The sequence below is a fragment of the Schistocerca gregaria genome, chromosome 4 (genome assembly GCF_023897955.1).
Source record: "Schistocerca gregaria isolate iqSchGreg1 chromosome 4, iqSchGreg1.2, whole genome shotgun sequence".
Classification (NCBI taxonomy): domain Eukaryota; kingdom Metazoa; phylum Arthropoda; class Insecta; order Orthoptera; family Acrididae; genus Schistocerca; species Schistocerca gregaria.
This window is the reverse complement of record NC_064923.1, coordinates 723,419,827-723,436,479: the sequence shown is the minus strand read 5'-3', so window position 1 is coordinate 723,436,479 and position 16,653 is coordinate 723,419,827. Positions and strand designations below refer to the sequence as shown.

Below are 16,653 nucleotides of genomic sequence, written 5' to 3'. Positions count from 1 at the left end.
GATTGCGGCGGCTGGCGGTACATCCAATTAGAAACTGATGGACAGATACGGCCTCTTGTCACACTTGCGCAATAGCAAGCATTTTAACTACTGCAGTACTGTAAATGAGAACCACGATGTGAAGGAACTGTACTCCCTTTGAAGTAAAATAACATACACTCCTGGAAATTGAAATTAGAACACCGTGAATTCATTGTCCCAGGAAGGGGAAACTTTATTGACACATTCCTGGGGTCAGATACATCACATGATCACACTGACAGAACCACAGGCACATAGACACAGGCAACAGAGCATGCACAATGTCGGCACTAGTACAGTGTATATCCACCTTTCGCAGCAATGCAGGCTGCTATTCTCCCATGGAGACGATCGTAGAGATGCTGGATGTAGTCCTGTGGAACGGCTTGCCATGCCATTTCCACCTGGCGCCTCAGTTGGACCAGCGTTCGTGCTGGACGTGCAGACCGCGTAAGACGACGCTTCATCCAGTCCCAAACATGCTCAATGGGGGACAGATCCGGACATCTTGCTGGCCAGGGTAGTTGACTTACACCTTCTAGAGCATGTTGGGTGGCACGGGATACATGCGGACGTGCATTGTCCTGTTGGAACAGCAAGTTCCCTTTCCGGTCTAGGAATGGTAGAACGATGGGTTCGATGACGGTTTGGATGTACCGTGCACTATTCAGTGTCCCTTCGACGATCACCAGAGGTGTACGGCCAGTGTAGGAGATCGCTCCCCACACCATGATGCCGGGTGTTGGCCCTGTGTGCCTCGGTCGTATGCAGTCCTGATTGTGGCGCTCACCTGCACGGCGCCAAACACGCATACGACCATCATTGGCACCAAGGCAGAAGCGACTCTCATCGCTGAAGACGACACGTCTCCATTCGTCCCTCCATTCACGCCTGTCGCGACACCACTGGAGGCGGGCTGCACGATGTTGGGGCGTGAGCGGAAGACGGCCTAACGGTGTGCTGGACCGTAGCCCAGCTTCATGGAGACGGTTCCGAATGGTCCTCGCTGATACCCCAAGAGCAACAGTGTCCCTAATTTGCCTCCCGCATGCCCACAATACGCCCTCGCTCAAAGTCCGTCAACTACACATACGGTTCACGTCCACGCTGTCGCGGCATGCTACCAGTGTTAAAGACTGCTATGGAGCTCCGTATGCCACGGCAAACTGGCTGACACTGACGGCGGCGGTGCACAAATGCTGCGCAGCTGGCGCCATTCGACGGCCAACACCGCGGTTCCTGGTGTGTCCGCTGTGCCGTGCGTGTAATCATTGCTTGTACAGCCCTCTCGCAGTGTCCGGAGCAAGTATGGTGGGTCTGGCACACCGGTGTCAATGTGTTCTTTTTTCTATTTCCAGGAGTGTATGACGGACGAAGCAAGGAGAACATGAAAAGTAAAATATTATAGGCAAAGTGGGTATTCTCGTCAAAAGTACTAGTATCAAACGTACGTCTTAATTTGAGTAATTAATTTCCGAGAACTTAAGTCTGGAGTTTAGCATTGCATGGAAAGGAATCATGAAATGTGCGAAAACCGAAGAAGAATGGAATCGAAGCGATGGAGAAGTGGTGATTTAAGAGGACACTGAAAAATAGATGCACTGATGACGTCTGAATTCTCCGAAGAAACGGCGAGGAGAGGAATTCATGGAAAGCATTGGTAAGACGATGATACAGGATGACATAAAGTAGCACACGTGTTAAGACACCAAGGAGTAACTCCTGTGGTATTTTGAGGGAGCTGTAAAGACAACCTAGGAACTTTCTGCATGACGTATCATGTACGCAATCGCGCGATGGGAACAATGACAAGGAATAGCTTTGAAGACAAGTAGTATTTGCCGATTCGACGATCTGTGCCTCGCGATATATTGTTAGCTGCCTTCTAGCAGCAGTTAATAGTAGATGGCCTAAGCAATGAAGCGTTCCAAACAAATGGAAAATAAAGTGCAGATCACTCCCATTCATAAGAAACGTCATCGCATGGACGTCTGTAACTATATTCTTTATATTAGTTTGTTGCATAAGTGAAGTTCTGGTTTTGATTCTTGGTATTCCGGTTGCCATGGATTTATTTATCGATTATCATTTTTATTTGTAGTTCAATCTTGCTATTTGAGTTTCCGTACCGTTATTTTAGTCATTTGGAGATGGTGAGTAAAGTTGTGGACCATTGAAAATGAAGTGCCAAGCGGAGAAATCTGAGAGTTTCCGACTTATTCTCCTGTTTTGAGGGTGACAGCACTAGAGGCAGCAAGAAACATTTGCGCCGAGAATGGGAACAATGTCTTTGGACAAAGCACGGCTATAAAAAGATTTCTCGTTTTGGGGAGGACCGTTTTGACATTAGTTACTCTCCACGTTTAGAGATACCTTCGGGGATTGATGAAGATCATTTAAACCCACTAATCCACAATGATCCAAATCATTGTACTCGAGAACTGGCAAATGTGATGAATTGTGTTCGTTCCATCACGGTACCACTTTTCCATGCAATGGGGAACGTTCAAAAATCGGGTGTACTGGTATTGCAAGCTCTAAGCCAAAGTGACACAAATCAGTGTGTGGTCATATGTGCATCTCTGCTTGCTCGTCATCAATTGGCTTGTGAACAACACCGACCATTCCTATCCTGTGTCGTAACTGGTGACGGAAAATGGTGTCTTCATGGTAACATAAGGAAAAGAAACTACTGGTTGACCCAAAACAAGGCAGCAACTACGCCTACAAAGACCTACGCGCATCCACAGAAGATTTGCATCTGGTGGAACATCGACGATGTGGTGTACTACGAATTGCTTCCCACTAGTGTCAATTATTGTCAACAACTGAGAAGTGCTGCAGACGCAATCCAAGGGCAACGACCGGGAAGACTGCGTGAAGTGTTGCTACTCCACTATCACGCCCGTCCGCATTTTGCTAGTCACAAAAACGCTGAACAGACGTTGGCTTTCACCTGATCTTGAGCCCTCATGTCTACTCCTTTTCCGCTCTCTACCAGACATCCTTCAAGGAACTCCCTTTCCGGATGAAAATGCGCTCCGGTCATGGCTCGACGGGATCATTGCCTCAAAACCACGTGATTTCTACAATCGCGGAATCGAGGAGTTACCCCAGCGTTGGCAGACAGTTGTAAATAATGAAGGATGGTATATTATTGATGACTAAAGTCTGAGTTATGTGTACCTTTTGTTTATTAAGCTAACGGAACAACGTCACGAAGTTGTGCATTAACCTACTATATCGATATGCAGTACAACTACGGGTCACGTTTTATGCTCGTGCATTACAAACCTCTTTGAGAACGACAATCTTCTGCAGAATGAGATTTTCACTCTGCAGCGGAGTGTGCGCTGATATGAAACTTCCTGGCAGATTAAAACTGTGTGCCCGACCGAGACTCGAACTCGGGACCTTTGCCTTTCGCGGGCAAGTGCTCTACCAACTGAGCTACCGAAGCACGACTCACGACCGGTACTCACAGCTTTACTTCTGCCAGTATCCGTCTCCTACCTTCCAAACTTTACAGAAGAGCTTCTGTAAAGTTTGGAAGGTAGGAGACGGATACTGGCAGAAGTAAAGCTGTGAGTACCGGTCGTGAGTCGTGCTTCGGTAGCTCAGTTGGTAGAGCACTTGCCCGCGAAAGGCAAAGGTCCCGAGTTCGAGTCTCGGTCGGGCACACAGTTTTAATATGCCAGGAAGTGACAATCTTCTGGTACGATTCAACAAAACGCAAAACGTGATTTTGTGAAACTCATCTCGCTCCATGCGTCTCGGTGTTATTACCGGAGAGCTGAACTAATATAGACTTCTCTTCTCGGCGGATTAGTTCGTCGAAATGACACAGAGAAACTTTTCCGGCTGGAAAAGCGGATAACTTCATGTTAGCTAAGCTTGGTCTGTTGGCCTATAAACCCAGAAGGCAATAGCATCCACAGTGATGCCATGCTCCTTAACTAGGAGGATGTTCCATATAGTCCCATACTGACACTTATCACAACGCGAGTTTATGACTGGATTGAGAACTTCAGCAGACAGAACTCAGCCGCTCTTTCTCAAAGGGGCGAAATCATCGCTGTGAAAGGAATTTCGGGCGTAACACAGGGAAGTGTTAAAGACTATTACTTTTCACGATATACAAATAAATTAACTGATGGATAACGAATGAAGTTCGGCGAGGCTGTTAGCGGATTTGCTATTAAAAACATGGAATTTGCAACACCAAAAAATTTGTAGTGAAATACAGGACGAGCTGTAAAGCACCGATGATTGGTGAAGGGACTACGAGTTGACCCTTACTATAAATAAACGTAACGTATAGCTCGAAAAGAGCGGAAAATCCCTTAAAGATTCCGATTACGTGACTGGAGTTTAAGCACTGAGAATTTTACGTATCACGCCGTTTGCATCCGCTTAGATTTAGGTCGGAATGACATAAAACCAGTTGTAGCAAAGGTAGGTCGCAGTCTAATATTCACTGGAAGAACTTTAGGAAATGTAGCCCATCCACCAAGGAGAGAGCTTACAAAAAGTGCCTCTGAAGTATTGGTCACCAGTTTTGGAACTTTACCAAAAGGAGTTAACGGAGATGGGGAACAACAAAGAAGAGCATCTCGGAAATACCCAAATCCGGAGGTGGATGCTCCAAGAGAAATGATTTATCTCATAGACATTTACTATTAAAATACCGATTATACATACACCAAGGGAGTCGAGTAGCGTATTATTTCCTCTTCTCAACACCTCGCGAAATGATGATGTTAGATTTAGAACGCTCAACAGCTTGTTCATCAGACAAAATACACATCTCGTAATTTGATTGATGTCTGTTCTCACAAGCGAAATTGCTGTGACGATTCCCCAGGAAGGCATGTTAGCAGTTTTATACACAATGTCGGTCTATGTGGAGACAATTAAGTGGTTTGTCATTGATAAAATCAATTGACTAGTTACTTTGGCATGTGGTAAAATCCAGCAATTGTTATAGAAAAACATCCTTATGACACACTGCCTGTTTTATGTGAGTAACTGAACACTTAACGAGAAACCACGACATAACCATGTACTGAGAGATAACTGACATCCCCGCCCCAAGAGCTGAAGAAGAAGGCTCGAAATTTCACAAACTTTTACAGTCTGTGTTATTATGTTGTTTTCGGACAGGGAGGGGGAGATATGTCCAGCCTATCTGAGGGTTGCCCTTATGTCTCAGCACATAAAACACACATGGCTAAAATATGTTGTACTAAAAGTGTTAGTTCACAAACTTCACTTACTGGAGTGTCATCTCGACAGAGGAGGAAACTCTGTGTCAAGTGTCACATCTTCCCCTAGGTTTGGCTGCAATGAATCTCGCCACACCTGGGTGGCCGATGTGACTGACCGCAGTTTGTTGTTTACCATCTCCAACCAATTGTCTCCCCTCTGATACAAGCTTCTTCAGTCCTACGATGAGATTAGATTGCAGAGACAACTGCAAAAAGAAGTAAATTTGACATCCTTGGGAGGTTTATCGGTAGTCCTCAGTCATCCTTCATGCGTACCATACGCGTATGGAACAGGTAAAAGATGGAAAAGGAAGGACGGGAAACTGCAGTGGTACCTGTCATAATCCTTCGCCACGAGTTAGTCATATCTTGCCGAAGATACCATCCTGCCATTCCTTTACGCAAACCACGGAAAACCAAAATTGGCGCAGTTTGACGACAGTTTAACCGCTCCTCCCACAGTGAGCTACGAGTCTTCAGCTTTGCGCTAATTGGTTCGGTCCATGTCTGTGCATTAAACTAACAGCAATAAGCGCGCAGAGAAGAACATCCCTGTTCACCACGTAGTACCAAGAGAGTGGGATTCGCCAAGAAGGCTACGACCAGTTTTCTCTTTGACTTGGCGCTGATGGACTGCCCACCGCCAACAGAGGCCGCGTGAATAAGGTGCAGCGTTGCGCAACATTGCGTGAGCAATGCCGTGCAATAAAAATAGGAGCGGGCCTTCTTGTTCTACATGACAAAGTCTGGTCTTATACAATGCGCAGCGCAGCACGCCACAGACACACCGGCCAGCTTTCCTTTGTAACAAGGATCTGTCTACACACACCAGGCCTATTGCGAGCTGGGCACATCACAGTATCCTTCGAGAAGGGAGGCGCAACACGGCACAATACTTCACGATATGCAACTTGGGCCCAAAGGCGTACGATTCTAACAGCAGGCTGAAAAACTAACAAAACGTATGAAAACTGACAGTTCGAAGCAAATTGATTATTATTAAAGCTTGAGAAGATTCAGTAAATAAATTTTAGTATTCCTAATAGAACTCCGCTAACAATTATAATGCAGGATGTAGAAAGTGTTCTGTTTTTTTACTACAGACACATCAAAACCAGACGGACCGGGCGCCGGTTCCAGGGAGCGCCGAAGGCTGAGCGCATGGGACATCACTAAGGTTCATTCATTTGTACTCAGAACTAAGGACTTGGAAGAGCAGTTGATCAGAATGGCCCTATCTTGAAAGGAAGGTGTAAGGTGAACATTAACAAAAGCAAAAGCAAAACAAGGCAAGCGGAGTGTAGTCGAATTATATATAAGGCTATGCTGAGGGATTAGATCAGACGAAATACTAAAAAGCAGTAGATGAGTTTATAAAAAAAATTGGGCAAAAAACACTCATGATGGCCACACCAGGTACGATAAAAAAATGTAGAGTGGCAATGGCAAGAAAAGCGTCTCCGAAGAACAGAAATTTGTTAACTTGTAATATAAATTTTCGTTAGGAAGGTTTTTTCTGATAGTATTTGGATTGTTGCCTTGTAGGTATTTGGATTGTTGCCTTGTACGGAATCGTGGACAATAAACAGTTCAGACAAAAAGAGAACAGACGCTCTTGAAATATGGTTCTGTAGAAGAATACTAAAGATTGATTACTTGGATTGATACGTATCTAATGAGGAGGTACAGAAAAGAATTGCGAAGAAAAGAAATTTGTGGCGTAACTTAACTAAAAGGGTCATTATTTACTACTGGAGCGAAGTGTGTGTGTGTGTGTGTATGGGGAGGGGGTGGGGTGGGGTGGGGGGGTAAAAATTGTAGATGAAGACCAAAAGACGCATACAGTAAGCAGATTCAGAAGGATGTAGGATGCAGTAGTTATTATGAGATGAAGGTGCTTGGACACGATAGAGTTGCATCAAAGCAGTCTTCACATTGAAGACCATATCACTCAAACTTCTATTTTAATAATTTTACTTTAGACATAAACATGGGCAGCTCATCCTTTTATTTAAGTGACGGTTTCTGAACACTTGTGACTTTCATGTTTAGGTGGATCTCCTTGAAGACCATATCACTCAAAACTACTGTTTTAATAATTTTACTTTAGACATAAACATGGGCAGCTCATCCTTTTATTTAAGTGACGGTTTCTGAACACTTGTGACTTTCATGTTTAGGTGGATCTCCTTTCCGTTTATGACATAAAGAATTTTGCAAATAATAAAGCCAGGAAACTAAATTTTCTGTAAAAATTTGTTATTTTTTAACTTTAATGAGTAATTATTTGTTTTTAGTGTTGCATACATATATGAAGATTCTAGAAAATATTTCTATATACCAATTAATACACCAATAATTTTTTTCGTACTAGAACTGGCTTCGCTAAAACAGCTTCATCACTGCTTGGGGACAGATACGATAGAACCGTTCCTGATCACGCACATCACTGGAAAACCTGCATACTACAGTTAATGAAGGGCTGTGTTTGCACTCCGCACGATTTCTCCTATGGGTGATGAAAAATTAATAATCTAGTTTATTCTACACATGCCGATTCATTAATGAGTTTGTGACCGGATTCGACCTTCCACCACAACCCAAGAAGAAAGAAAAACAATATAGCTTTGACACGCCATATATCATGCAACACGAAATTAACGTCCTTACCACAGTCACACTTACTAAGCACAACATAATATCAAAGCTTGACATCGAGATGACAGGCCACGAAAATAAATACAAATTTACAATACAGCCGTGTGTCATGCAGTCCATGCGCTCCTCAAATAACTTGTGATCTTCACCAGTGTATTTTGTCGCTATTAATATTTCTCTTCTCTCAAAAGACAGCGAAAAGCATGGATCTAACATTTTCTCTACAAAGAACATGAGGGGTTCATATTACTACAAAAAAGTCTCAGGCAGATGGATAAACGCATATTAAACAACCTGCCATGATTTTATTACATGTCTTGTAAGGAGTTGAAGATGTAATGAAAGATCTTCATTGGGCAGCTCCTACTCCACTGAACTGTATCTGAAAGGAACTCTTAAAAATAACATTTCGGCTTAGCACGGTAATACAATAATTTCTCGCAATGTCAACTCATTTCACTGTACTTCAGTTCAGTACCTTCAATATCGTTGACTTCTTTCAAAGTCCCAGAGAACGCTCTCCACGGACTCCACACCATGCAGTACGGCGGGCTCTCTTGATATGTAATGTCTTAAAGCAGTCTTTCACATTCCAAGTCCAGAGTGTTGCTGCTACGCGGTCGCCAAATGAGTCACGCTGCGTCCGTGAATCACATTGCGTTCGGTCAGAGCACTTCCGCTACACAGGTAGACTGTGAAGCATACAAAAAACTTGGCAGTGACTCAGTTCCTCGCCACATACCGAACCATGTGGCACAGCGATTAAGACGCTCATCCCACATTCACGGAGAGCCATACCAAAGTATATCGATATCTTGATATTATCGGAATAAAAGCGTCGACATTAACAATATTGCAGAGGGTGCTGGTTGCGCTTTTACTTCACTTAATTCTTTATTTAACACTGACTTGTTTAGAATGTAGGAGCAATAACGGAATTATGCTTTGCTTGCATGAACCAACTGCGAGTGTAAAATTAAACACACACGTGTAGTAAAAAACCGACATTCCTACAACAAACAAACAAAACTATGTTCAAATACGTGTGATTATTACAAACGTGCCTCGAGGACAATAGCATCCATTTCAAAGGTAGCGATTACATAATAGTTTTTATTGCAACACTTATGTTCCCAGTATTTGCACAAACAGTTTTCATTTATTACCTTAAGTTCGATTATTTTTTTCCCACATACCGTTCACTATTTTACACATCAGTACTTTGGTACGTCTTACAATGCTATTATTTTATCGAATTCTAGGTAAAGATAGTAGTCGCATAGGTATCGAGATTAAAATATCGATACTTAGTCTATCACAAACATCATAACTTTCCTGGGTGGAATTTCCTAGTCACTGCGTTTTGTAGTAAGTAGTCCAATTCAAAATAGTGCGATGATAACCGATTTTTTTAACTTACAACAGTGGAATGATGTGTCCAGAATCATCACTTTATACAATTGGTGATTGTAGTTTTCATTTGGAAAACATTAGAAATGAGCAGTATCATCTTTGAACAACGCAACACTTGAAAATTTACTTTGGACCTGAAATCAGCGTCATGCGCAAAGTAATTTGAGAAACACACCTAACATTACATTTCACTGTGTAATAAATACAAAGCTTCTCCGGAAACTCCCAGTAAAGACGATGATGGCAGCGTCTACGAGTATATTCAACCGAAGTCGATGCAAAGATTTCGCAACGTCTAAAGCAAAATCCACCAATTGTCTTTTGCCATCTCCAAGAACATTAATATTCAAATACGAGGTATACCGTAAACTGTGAGTAGCGTGTGATTCAACTACAGACAATAATTGTAATTTAGGCTTTTCTACATCGTCGGGGAATGTGCTGAGTTCACAAATGTGTTCTTCATTATTTAACGGGTGTTTTCCATCAAGCATTTACACAAATGAAACAAAGTCGTAAATGGACAGGAGAAGTAGCGAGGATGTGAACAGAGACACGGCAGCAGGAGGCGAGGTAGGCTTCGAACGAGATGGAAGGCAACATCGGTGGCGATATAGAACAGATGAGGTAAAAAGCTGAATGGACACGAACTGCCACTGACCGGGAAAACACTGAAGGGTAGAGCAAGCATATGGCCAACCAGGATGAAGCGGCGAATAAATCAGTTATTTATGGTCCATCTCTGTGTAAGACTGCGATTTCCGCTAAACATGATAGCTTTATTTCCAGAGGTCCTGCAAAGTGGTTGAGTGGCAAAGGTACAAGATAAAGGAGCTTTACATCATCCAGTACGCGAACACTTAGGATGTCGCCCGTGCATATCTTTGCTCCTGACCTCTGGCTCCCGGTGCAGACAAGATGGCTTCTTCCACTTGGCAGTCCCGCCGGCGTTATCCCGCGACGTGACAGATGGCTAAATTAACCAGTGCACTGTCGCTGACCTCGGCTGCGCATGAATAACGCGAAGCAGGTGACTGCTACCGAGGCGAGGCGAGGTGAGGTTCGCAGCCTATGCCTAACAGCAGGGACAGGTGCTGGCGGAGGAAGCAGACCGCGGCTATCTGTCGGGGCATCGCTCTCGGCGGAAGCCCCGCCTTCAGTCTCCAGGCAAACAAGTGGCTCGACACAAAGCGCTAGATTTTCTGACTTACACCTCTTTTAGACTGGCTCACAAGAAATCCGCAAACTTTTATCTGATCAATAACCGAACTAAGCAACTTACGTAATCTGCCCTTACCGCCAGTACACGAACTCCACAATTAGCAGCAACCCTGTGGTTTCCTCGTGGCCACTTCCCACAACACTTCAGAAAGCCATATTGTAGGAGTGTGGCAATGTAACACTAAATATTGCAATTTACGGCAAAATCTGAAACATGCAAATTATTGCAACAGTTCTACTATACAGAGAGCTTTCTTATTTCCCCTGTAAAATAGTAGCGCTAGGTGGATGCACGGCAGATGTTTTGCTGAGTCATAGAATCAGGTCTGCAACTTGGAGATCATCATCTCATTAATTGTTTTTGGAAATTTGTCTCACGTTTAGTAACGAGTCGCCTTCCAGCAAATTCAATCCGCCAAGTAGAGTGCACAGAAGCTGTCGACGAGCTACACGAATATTCTCTACTCATCTGCTAATGCTAGCCTTAGCATTGTATATATTCCTGACTTACGTAATAGTTTTAGTTGCACCAGGACAGAATAACTGACTGAATATACACCTGACTACTTCTCTTAAAGAATACAAGATATTGCGTGTGTATTAGATATTACGAACTGTTTCAAAATCCGAGTACAATCGAGGTTTTTATTCTCGAGCATTTCACTTTAATCAATGACACTAGTTTTTTCATTTATTACAATAGAGCGCACTTTACTTCTCATTTAAAGCTAGAGGTGTCTAGTAAGGAGAGCTTTTTATTCTTTGAAATTTTTATATGCCTGGAGCGACGCAATTTCATTTATTCCAAAAATTACGAGTACACAGGCAGTCAGGCGGAAATTTAAATCCCCAATAAGACTTTATACACTGGGTTCGGAGCTGTAATCGGAGGTTTTACGTTGGGCTCCTTTTTATGGACGGTTCACCAGGTAAGGAAAAGCAGAACTCATGTTAGGCTATATACTTTAAAAAAGACATCGTAGAAATTATTTATTTTCGCGGTTGTGGTCTAGACCTTAAAGGCCATTATCAAGTGGTATAGCGCACAAGTGATCCTCTATTATGGCATACCGGAGCTATTTTTTGAAATTTAGACTTCATAAAGCGTATTTTAAAAGTGCGAGAACAATGTCTGTATTAGTAGAAAAAACATCCCATGTGCACCAACAAATTTTTACTACAGGTTTTCTTAATTAAGTAATACACTATTACCCAATTTAAGATTTGTTACAAAAAATTACAATAACGTGGAACACAAGGAAAAAAAGTCTAGATAAAGTACAATCTAGTCTCCCACCAAGTGGCCATCGTTTTTGATCGTTTCCACCCCAGCAAAAATTCTATTGTACTCCATCTCACAATCTGCAGTTCTGATTTTTTTTTCGTCGGAGGTACAGGTACAGGGGCGGGTATATAAAGGGTGATCAGAAACAGTATGAAAAGCTTGTAAAGGTGTTACGGAGTAGGTTGTGCTTAGAAATATTTGCTAAAAAAAAAACATTCGATACGCTGCGCTGTTTCCCATTTAATTACTACTGAAGTTAGCCAACCAGGAAATTGCGCGTAAATTCAAGCATTTGCACGCGCTAAAATCCGGCAATTCACAGACATCTTTGGGTCTGTGAACTATCACTTATTCAAACTCTCTGTATCGGTTAAAATGTGCCTTTTTTTTTTTTTTTTAAGTGACGGGTTTAAGCTAGGTGAGCAAAGGCTACTTTTTCTCGCTCGGTTTCACGAAGAAAAAAAAAAAAAAAAAAAAAAAAAAACGCTTGGCGACACTATCTTTGACAGGCTGCTTGAATTTGCTCGAGCAACGACCTGACTGGTCAAAAGCCCGAGATGGTTCCAGGGCCCTGCCGGTAGTGCTCCAAACATTCTCAACTGGAGTGAGAGTTCCGGGGATCTTGCTGGCCAAGGCGGAGTTTGGCAAGGACGAAGACAAGCAGGAAAAACTCTAGCTCTGTGCAGTCGGGCATTATCTTGCTGAAATGTAAGCCCAGGATGGCTTGCCACGCAGGGCAACAAAAGAGACAGCAGAACATCGTCGACGTAACGTTCTGTTATAAGTGTGCCGCAGATGATAACCAAAGGGATCCTACTATGAAAACAAATGGCACCTCAGACCATTACTCCTGGTTGTGAGGCCATATGGCAGGCGGCAGCGATGTTGGTATCCCACTGCCATGCGGAGCGTTGCCAGACACGACTTGGATCTGGGAAATATTTGGAAATTCGTGGTAAGTTCCTATGGGACCAAACTGATAAGGTCATCGATCCCTCAGCTTACACACTACTGAATCTAACTTAAACTAACATACGCTAAGGACGACACACACACACACCCATGCCCGAGGGAGGACTCGAATCTTCGACGAGGGAAGCCGCGCGGACCGTGACAAAACGCCTCAGACCGCTCAAACAAAACGCCTTAGACCGCTCAGCTACCCCGCGCGGCTTAGGTCTGGGATCTCGTTGCTCAAGTAGAACTGTCTTCAGTGAGGAGCTTCCGACGTGCGGTGTCTGTCCGCATCGCAAAGGCAAGTTGACACTGTATGAGGAATTTTCGATTCTGTGCAAATGAAATGATCGTGTGGCACTGTTGGCCGGGAAGCCCCCGTCCGGGGAAGTTCGGCCACCAGGTTGCAAGTCGTATTGCAGATGACGCCACATTGGGCGACTTGGGCGTCGGTGATGATGAGATGACGATGAGGATAACACAACACACAGTCCACAAGCGGAGAAAATCTCCAACCCGGCCGGGATTCGAACCCAGCCCCGCTGCACGGTAGGCACGCACATTACCACTCAGCTAAGCAGGCGGACATGCTGAAATAACTACGGGCAAAACTTGGACACTCAATTGAATAGCTCAAAATTACATCACAATACAAAAAAGGACACACAGAGCTACATAAATATACTGTAGTACAGCCCCTATATTACAGGGAATATGTGACGGTATTTTACGGTCGACTCATCAGGATACATAGTGCGTCTATTCAGCAGCACTACGACATAAAATCAATCACAAGACTTGCGATAAGACAAGATAGAGAATTTTATGTACTGTCTATCAGATTACACAATGGAGCGCCCGACGATGTTATGCACATAGAACGTTCCCGAATTTAAGTTGCCATTCTCTTGGTGTTCAGTGAAACATCACATTGCTCGCTCTAATGGACCCTTACATGTGAGGAAACTGCAGCAAAGAAAAGACAGACAGGAGGAAGGCTGTTCCGTAACGACCCGCCGACGCCATTAACGAAGACAGTAAGGAAGCATCAAGCGGGCAATATGTAACTACTGTAGCAGAAAACGATGAAAATTTAAGTCCGAGAAGCGGAGCTGTTCGTAAACACGAATTTTGCCTCCCAAATGTAAATATTCAAACATGTTCTCCCAGACTGGAATAATTTGAACATGTAGCTTTTAGTTTTAGTATCACATAGAGGCGTTTAAAAAATCACTCTTTCCGTGCACCATGCGGAGGAGGAATGAGAAGTAGTTCTAGTGAGTGGTACATTTAGAAGTACCCTCTGTCACGCACCTTACAGTAATTTGCAGAGTATGCCTGCAGATTTATGTCATATTACCCCTAGACTCGTCATTATTGCTTTGGTCACGGTACACCGAACAAAATTACTAGAGTTGACGTGAGGTTTCTTGTGCAAGAAACTGACATTTCACAATAATCAGCAGACTGTTCCAACATGTTCATCGTGTTTAATTGCAACAATTAAGCCGCGTTAATAATGGTGGTTACAGCGCAGCGCGGAAGTGTCAGTTCTTTGTCATAGCCAACACAGTGACCTGAAGACAGAAGATAGCCCCTCCCCCCTCTCTCTCTCTCCCTCCCCCCCTCCCCCTCTCTCTCTATCTCTCTTTCTCTCTCTTTGGTCTATGTTTCTCGTGCAGCGCACAGAATTAGACGCCTAGGATCCTGCAGAAGCATTATTTTCTTCGGGTACTGGGAGATGAAGCGGCTTGCACAGGATAGAGCAGCATGGAGAGCTGCATCAAACCAGTGTCAGGACTGAAGACAACAACAACAAAGGACGTCTTTCCATCAGCTGATTTATGATGTTCGCAAACACTCTACAGCTGATGGTTGTTCTCATTCGCAACTGAGAATACATTCACTGTATTTATTTCACAATGGCTCTAGTAGCCGCAGTGCAAAGAAACTCTGCACCGTCATCAGAAAAACACTGGCACTGCAAAATCATATGATATAATCATCATCATCAGTGTTCTGCCAAAAGGCAGGTTTTCACATGGTAGTTCTCCAGACTGTCCGGTCTTCTGCCATCCTCTTCAGGTCTACATAATTTCCTCTTTCCTTTACGTCGTCTATCATCTTGTATCTCCTTCTTCCTCTCAGTCTCCTCCCACAGACCAATCGTTCCAAAGCATCTGCTAGCAAGCACTCCCTCCTCAATGAATGTCCCAACCAATTCTTTTTCCTTTCTCTGACGGCCTTCAGCAGACATCTTCTCTCACCAACCCTTTTCAATACTCTTTCATTACTCACTCTTTCCATCCAGCTTATTCTCTCCATTCTCCTCCACATCCACATCTCAAATGCTTCTAACCTTTTTTCATCCTCTCGTCTCATCGTTCACGTTTCTGTCCCATACAGTGCCACACTCCAGAAAAAAACATTTGCCATACCTTTTCCTTCGACCCTTATCTAATTTGCCACATAAGAGTCTCATCTTTCTGTTGAATGCCTCCTTCGCTATGGCAGTTCGAGTTTTTACCTCCTTGTGACATCTCACGTCTTCAGTTATTGTGCTTCCAAGATATTTAAATGCACTTACTTGGCTAAAGGTAGATTGTCCTATTTTAATATTGGACAGTCTGCGTCTTGTACTGATGACCATACTACTTTGTTTTTGCTGTGTTTATTTGCAGCCCATATGATATAAAGGTTTTGATAACGCGGCCCGCAGTTACAAGAAGGCTGCCTATCCCACCACGAGTCAATGTTGGCCAACCGCTTGTAGCCCTATAGCTCACGCCTTGGGCGGACATTTCGATGGCATTAATGGGGGGTCCAGATTTATACAACTATCCAGCAAAGGCGACATAATCAACTCTTGCACATAGGTCAGTCGCCGTCTGCAGGTTTATTCCAGAGAGAGTTTTACATAGGCTACCCAATATGGTCGCGGCTTGTAAAAGCCTACAGGATTGGAGCGCACATGGACCTAAACTTCCAGTCACGGCGGTCGCAGGCGGTGAAAGCCGCACAAAGTCTCCGGTAGAGTCACGCAGTGGCCTGACGCGGTCCAGCCGGCGAAATGTGTGTCAACAGAGCACGGAGGTGGGAAGCTGCAGCCAGGGGTCAGAGGCGAGCGGATGGGGTGGCCCTGCCGACCGCGTCCTCCGCGTCTGGGGAAAGTGTCTGGACACGCCGTGGCCAGATGTGGTACGTGGCTCCCCTCCTCCGTGTCTGGCTGCCTCGCCAACAAGTTAAGTCTACAGGACGGAGCACACTGTACGATGTATCTGCGCTTCAGTTTTCTTTGTCCTCGCGATACACTCTTGTAGTCTCAGATCGGTTCACAACCTGTCAGCTCAGGCAAGTACAATCAGTTTCACGAATCATAACCTAATCTTAACCTATATGCCCGTGCGTCCACTCGCTCTCAATAGATCTTAATGGGAGAAGTGTTACTTAGTCAATAATTATTTGTGTTGTGTTGGTAAAAAATTACATTAAAAGCTACAAACAAAGCATCTCAGACAGACACATTCTATATGATATAGACGTCAGTTATAATCCTGCAGATTGGCGAAATTAACTGTGAATGAGCAACGAAAAGCTTTGTTAACAGGAAGACAGACTTTTCACCAGTACTTTATTTAGCACTCGTGTGCACATGAATGTCGACACATCCTCCTAATACGTACATATCAAAAGTAACATGCCATAACATAGCATGACATCGGTCTTTTCATTCACACTAAGAAAATGTATCAGCATTCATTTCTGAACTTGCGAATGAGCTACAGCTGGGAATTAGGCAGCAGTAGTACATGAAATACTTATTTTAAGCGAACA

General features: G+C 43.8%; 1 protein-coding gene and 2 non-coding genes across 8 annotated transcripts in view; 1 reads left to right on the top strand and 2 right to left on the bottom strand.

The window, feature by feature from the left end:
• Positions 1-16,653, bottom strand: part of LOC126268155 (uncharacterized) — a 694,665-nt gene that overhangs the window by 443,767 nt on the left and 234,245 nt on the right. The window lies entirely within an intron of this gene.
• Positions 3,408-3,482, bottom strand: Trnas-cga (transfer RNA serine (anticodon CGA)). Its single transcript has one exon. It is a non-coding gene; the product is annotated as a tRNA-Ser (tRNA).
• On the top strand, positions 3,627-3,701 carry Trnas-cga (transfer RNA serine (anticodon CGA)). Its single transcript has one exon. It is a non-coding gene; the product is annotated as a tRNA-Ser (tRNA).